This window comes from Photinus pyralis, unplaced genomic scaffold (assembly GCF_008802855.1).
Source record: "Photinus pyralis isolate 1611_PpyrPB1 unplaced genomic scaffold, Ppyr1.3 Ppyr1.4_LG7, whole genome shotgun sequence".
Lineage (NCBI taxonomy): Eukaryota > Metazoa > Arthropoda > Insecta > Coleoptera > Lampyridae > Photinus > Photinus pyralis.
The window spans coordinates 20,744,039-20,750,676 of record NW_022170738.1 but is presented as its reverse complement, the minus strand read 5'-3'; the positions used below and the strand labels follow the sequence as shown (position 1 = coordinate 20,750,676).

The following is a 6,638-nucleotide window of genomic DNA, read 5'->3' as shown; positions in this document are numbered from 1 at the left end:
ACACCAACATACACTTACCTAAGCTATTAATACATTTGTTTATTCATTTAATGAATAAAAAATATTAATACTTACATAATACCTAAACTATAATGTTTTATGTGTGCGAGGTTTTGTTGAACTGTAGAGGTAGACGGGGCCTATTCTCTAACGCATAACGATGTTGTTACATAGCGAATATCGTTCGGCAACGATTTTCTCTATTCTGTATGACATATAACATATGGCAGTGATACGGCATATACCTGTCGTTCAAGATCAAATCGTTACCATTACCAAAGATCATACTACTTTGCCATTACGATATCGTTTGTTAACGACAATATACAGAATAGACCCCTTGGGCGTTAGACGTTAAGAAACGAGCGGCTGCACACTGCACAGAGAGTAGGTAACTGCGGTGATGTTGGGGACATGCACATTTTTGTTTCACCCTGACAAAAATATAACCTCATTTTAGCTTTACGCGTCTGTATCATAGACGTATGAGTTCATAGCCCATACTTAGGTCTATTATAATTATTAAAAAAAAACTCTTTCAAAATATATGGACTAGCCCGATTAAGTATACTATTTCGCAAAATCTAATTTGTGCAAGGATATACATGTAGTAGCTCAAAACTGTACAAATGTGATAGATCAATGGGGCCGCGCAAAACAGTTAACGAAAATAACGTTAAAAAGAGCAAAAGTGCTACAATCTACACTGCGCAATTTTATTACAGATCATATAATGTCCATATAGTTCATTTACCTACTTGTACTATACTTAGTAGTCAAATAATAGGAAAACTAGATGTTTTATGGTGTTAAAAAATTCGCACCCACGGACAATGGATATGCAACCCTATTACACTTTGCGATCAGAGACGTACCTACCTACCTACATTTCAAGATACGAGGTAGCAAAAACATGATCACAAAGCGTTTCGTAGAGAAACACATTTTTTCTATTTCGGTGTCACAATGATGATTTTGTACAACTGTTTTCGCCCTAAAACAGTTGTACAAAGACAGTGATTATAGTCGTTTTTTTTGGTAACTCATCTCTAAAGTTGGCAGTTACTAGTTAGTACAAGTAGGTACTTCGTTGGGTACTTCCACAGCCGTCTATAATTACAAGCCATGCTGAGAAGTTTGGCAACGTTGTTCGAAAGTGAATCGGTGGGCCGATGTAAGTTTTAATGGCGTCTTGTTGCTCTTGAAAAATGGCATTTTCCTCTCCCCTGTGTTTCGCCTTGGCGGTTTTAATATAGAAGAAAGATACTTAGGCAGCTTACATATATTTTTTTCATTTACAAAAATGGATAATAACATTTTTATTTGACTTTAAAATTCGGAACGCTGTAAATTGGTAACTGCATCATAATGTGTTTTCCATCGAGATCTCCGAAATTGATGAACTTCTGTCGAAAGAGGTCGAGGTGAAGCACACGTTTGAGCACTTAATTTCGGTAAAAGGACAGTAAATCACTGCGCATCAGCGAGGTTATATCAACGATCAGGTGTGATTTGGAATGGCAGACTTTAAGCCAGTCGCTACTCCAGTGGGTCTAGGTACGAAGCTTTTAAAGAGGGGAGCCCCATAGGCTTCAAATTCCCGTACCATAAACTCTTGGGAATAAGTTGAAAGGTGCCTTCAGAAAATCGACTTGACATGTCCGTGCTAGAATACCTGAAATACAAACTAATTGTGTTTTTTCACGATAAACACTTACCGTACTTACGTACCAGGTAGTGTGTAGGTCATATTTGAGCTTCTTACAGGTACTTTGAACAAATAAAAGTGCTTGTAAAGGGTTCAGTAAGGAGTAGCCTGCTTTAGAGGTTATGACAACAAATCGATATATTTCGTCTAGCAACTTACCTGAATAATAACTTCTGTTCATTCCGTACGGAGTAACACACATTGTCGCAAACTCGCTCTGTTAAAACAGGTAAATTGGAATCTTACACCCAAAACACATATAATACACCCAAAATCTGTCAAGTTGAATTAGGAAATCGGCCTACCATGCAGTGTTGCCATAATTCTCAGCACGGCTTGTAATTATAGACGGCTGTGGTACTTCCATGTTTGAACTTCAAAATGTCAGTCTTACTACGCTGCCAACCTAAAACTTAACGGCATAAAAAGTGTTCCCAACATAAAACATGTTAGTTCTAATGTTCCCTATAGTTTCTGATAATGATTTTTTTAATTAAATTAAAGCACCGAAATAGAAAAAATAGTATGAAAAACGCGTGTTACAATGCTTTATTGTAATACTCCTATCTTGCGGACACTCGTGGCTACGCTTCGCGTCGCCACTCGTGCCACAAGATAGTCGTATTACAATAGATCGCATTGTAACACCTGTCTTTCAATATACTATTTTTAATCAGTCAATTTTGCATTAACAATAATATGTATTTCTATTACCCGATTATCAATTATGGATATTTTTTTGGTGAAGACAGAATTTTTGTTTAATAAAGTTAATTTGATATGTATATAACTGATTTTGATGTACCTACACGAGTTGACGAGTAGGTATTATCAAAGTGTAAATATTCGTGTAGGAACGACGTATAGGTACGCATTTCGTTGATTAACTTTTGGCATCCTCTGTAATGTTTAGCTATATCTTATAAGAACGATGAACGAAGCATCACATATTCGCAATTATTTAGTAACAGACCCGGCAAACTTCATACCGCCTTTGGAACATCTTGTTTTCTTGGATGGGACATAAGCTCGGTTTCGCGTACCCAGAGGAAATTGCATACCTAATATACCAAATATATCACTCAATGTTTTCTTGAATGGGACATACGCTCGGTTTCGGTACAAGTAATGTCAAACTGTGTTGAGTTGGGTAAATAGGAAATAAACTTAAGAGAAACAAAGTTAGATGTCTGAGACTTTACAAGAAACAACGTCATTTTATCATCGTTATGGATAACTAGATCGAAATTAAAATAATTCAAAAATCTTGATTACTTGAAGTATTTTGGCTATGGTGTAATGGTGCATTCAAAACTTTTGTAAGGATTTAATAAGCGGTCATATAATGTAATAATATACAGGGTGTTCCATATAAGGAACTCATATTTTTTTTGTATGAAAAATGGGATGTTGTTTTTCTTTAATTACAGATTTGGATTGATTAGAAAACCGCCCTTCTAACTCTACAAATAAGAAGGTTATCTATAGCAATAGTGTGCCGACTTAATTTGAAACAAATTACAGTTTCACACGTGCCTATCATTTTATATTATTGTAGCCAGTTAAAACTAAAATGGAGGTTAGCAAAGTACGCGAAAGACAACTTTCGCTTCTTCACTACTGCTCATATTACATGATGAATATCTTCTCAATCCCATTCTTGATCCATTTTGAAAATATATAATTTAATAAAATCAAAGCACTGCTCAAAGTACTTTTTTAAATGGTAGGTATAATACGTAATTGTAAGATATAGGTATTGTCTAATTACATTACCTACTTTGGAGCTTATTTACCTAAAGACGTTTGAAATAACTTGCGTAGAGTAAGCTTTCCGACTCAGAATTTCGAAGATGTGGCCGAATGTGCGTTGTTAGTACTTATTCCCATTGATAAGCACTTGAGCAGCAGGAGGTCAATAGTACTCCTGCGGCACTAGTACTTAGTAACAGGGTAGTACGGTTGATGTCATCCTAGTAGGTACTTTCTGATGGATTGAAGATGCGACACCTAAAGATAACAAAAAAATTTAAAAAAAGCTTACATCTTCGGTACACCGTATTTCAATTAGTACAAATGACTTATAATATTGTTATAACAGACGATTATTATAGTTCAAATTATTAGTGATGCACTGCTAAATGGTAAATATATTTTGAGAAATTCCATGTTAGAAACACGTAGGCCACCATGCAGGTTTAAAAAGCAAAAAACTATTGTAAAAGTAATGAAAGTGAAAAACGAAAAGCATCTTCATATCGAATTTAAATTTCGAATCAACCTTCAACCCAAAAAATAGTGCCCACTTACCTGTAGATTTTCACTTCAATTTTCTACAGTTATTGACCCACACAGTTCAATTACCTAAACCATGGCGTTTTTTTTTCGCTTTTTCATAAATTATCAGGTTAATTGCTCTATTTCTTAAGATAATTCTGAAATAAAGAATTAAAATAATTATAATATAGACATACATGACAAATGTGAATTGGTTTATATCATCGTCGCACTGAATCGTATAGGTACCTATAGCAATGGCTGCCCCCTCACATTTTTCATTCACTTGTTGCGGGTACGTTTGTAAGGTTAAGTGATTCGACCCCTGTTAAATTAACCGTCTCTCGTTTATAATTGACTTCGTAATAGCTTATGAGCGACACGTCATGATGTACCTACTATAAAACAAAATTATAATTAATGTATCAGATACGTAGGTATAATACCTAGGGACTTAAAAAATATTGCTCAAATTTAAATTGCTCAAGTCTACTGGAAAGGTAACATGAAATCGAGTAGCTTTTTTGGATTCAACGTCGTACTTAATCAAAAATTTCGTGTAAGTTTATACCATATTGCACGTAAATGATATGAAACGTCTTTTATTTGAATTTTATTTGTCATAAAAATTTCATTGCTGAATCAAAATAGGAAAAAAACTGTAATATTTTCTCATAGATGGATTACCTTTACTTGGTCCACAATGAGACAAAATCAAAGAAATTGTTACAAATAAATGTGACTCACATCTCACTCATCAAAATTCAACCAGAAGCTTAATTGTCCCCGCAGTGACTAAACACATACATTTCCAGTAACTTTAAAAATACACAATTAATGTTTGCGCCGTTCTTTGGCAATATAAATTCGCGACGCCATCACGTTATACATTTTACTTTCATTCTCTAAATACGATTTAAAATGATATAAAAAATACCTCCATACTATCTAACTGAAACTGGTTGACTGTTTGTTTTAAGATGGAGATGACTTTAGGGGTCATATTATCTTTAAGGTCAGGGGTTAGTGATAACATAAGCCGTGTACGGCCGTAACAATGCCATAGATGTACTATAACAACAACAGACATTTTTACATATTATTTAAATATTTACTGTGATATAAAATGAAATTGAATGTACCTACAGGATAATTTCCTAATTGATATGATACCAGTTACAGAAATATTTGGTTAATAATGTATTTATCACTGTGATAAATACGTTTGTTTTGGGTATTTACCATTATATCTATTAATAAATAAGGAAATTTGTAAATACATACGTTTTGCAAAAAGTTAAACCTAATAAACGGGACACGGACGCACTTCAGAAGTTAAAGACACAAACTGTTCTCTTTAATGAATTTCAATTGAGTTTATATGTGAAGCCCACATCCTAGCGTTAATTTAAGTTAAATTAAGAGATTATTTCCTCTGTACACGTTATTATTCTATTGTGACCACCATTGCAACGGTTATTTCATTTTACCAAAGCTATTTTAGTTACCTACTTTGTAAAAAAAGTCGCCCGTTTTAGCGCACAAGTCGTACCCTTCGGCGCCCATGGTTCTCTGAACGCCTTGCTGAAAATAAATACGGGTCATCTACCAGGCATCCGGAACAATATTCTATAAAAGGATATAAGTTTTATTTTCGTTTGAAGTGCACGTAGTTACTTCCAGTTTAATAGAATTTTATCAAATGAAAAAGTATGACGGCGCACGCGTATTTGGTCTATATGATCGACGCTCAGAACCAATTGGGTTAATTTTCAGGATATCCTTGTATCAAAAAAACCGTTCAAAATTCGCCTCCAAAATCTATATTGTAAATGCCTTCCAGAAACTTCATATCTCCAAGAAAATGGGGAGTTTGTTCTCAATTAAATTGACATTTTTGAATATTCCAAAGTAACAAGATCAGCAAAAACGCCGATTCACAACAATGTTGCATCTGCAATTTTGAGGTTGGAATAAACCGCGTGTCCTAGGTTGAATGCACCGTAGGTACCTAAACAGAATTATTGTATATTTTTTTGCGAAGGATCTACGAGGCCTTTCATATGTATCTGAAGTTAGCGTTCAACGTACGTTATTGCACTCGCCTGGTGCTAGAAAGAGATTGTTGTAGTACGTTTCAAACACTTCGTGGATTCTTCGTAAAAAAATACATTGCCGCTCGCCTATGGATCGTTCCACCTGGGACACACTGTATTTCAAACGTACCTACAAAACTACTCGTACAAGTTAAGTTCAATTACCGTAATAACAAGAGTAAAGCCCATAAATATAAAATTTAATAAGAGAATTCAAAATTTTATTAGAAACGGAAGAGAACGAAATTATATACCCAAAGAAAATTATGGTATAAAGAAAAATGGCATGAATTTCTATACTAAGGCCAACAAAATTAAAAATTCGTTAAGTCGCTTGTGAGCAAGAGGCGAAGTGTGCACATTCAAATTTGTTTTTTCGATTTTAATAGCCCTTATGGACATTTCATGCCTTGTAGAGAATACAAACATGAGATAATTTTTTATTTCTGATCGAATGACACCAATACCAAGTCTGTAAGCGGTGTAGTTCCGGAGCGTTTGTGACTCAGACAGACAGACAGACATCAAGAGCGAAAAAGTGCATTTTTTTTAAGTGA

The 6,638-nt window shown here is 34.5% G+C and overlaps 1 long non-coding RNA gene across 3 annotated transcripts; it reads right to left on the bottom strand.

The window, feature by feature from the left end:
• Positions 1 to 2,058: 2,058 nt before the first annotated feature.
• On the bottom strand, positions 2,059 to 5,218 carry LOC116175325. 3 transcript variants are annotated; one of them, XR_004146283.1, is made up of 4 exons: positions 4,235 to 5,217; positions 4,019 to 4,143; positions 3,505 to 3,718; positions 2,059 to 2,114 (listed from the first exon to the last, which is right to left on the bottom strand). It is a non-coding gene; the product is annotated as an uncharacterized LOC116175325 (long non-coding RNA). The 3 variants fall into 3 exon arrangements; XR_004146282.1 differs by lacking the exon at positions 2,059 to 2,114 and having other exon boundaries at positions 2,323 to 3,718; positions 4,235 to 4,383; positions 4,432 to 5,218; XR_004146281.1 differs by lacking the exon at positions 2,059 to 2,114 and having other exon boundaries at positions 2,323 to 3,718; positions 4,235 to 5,218.
• Positions 5,219 to 6,638: the final 1,420 nt, after the last annotated feature.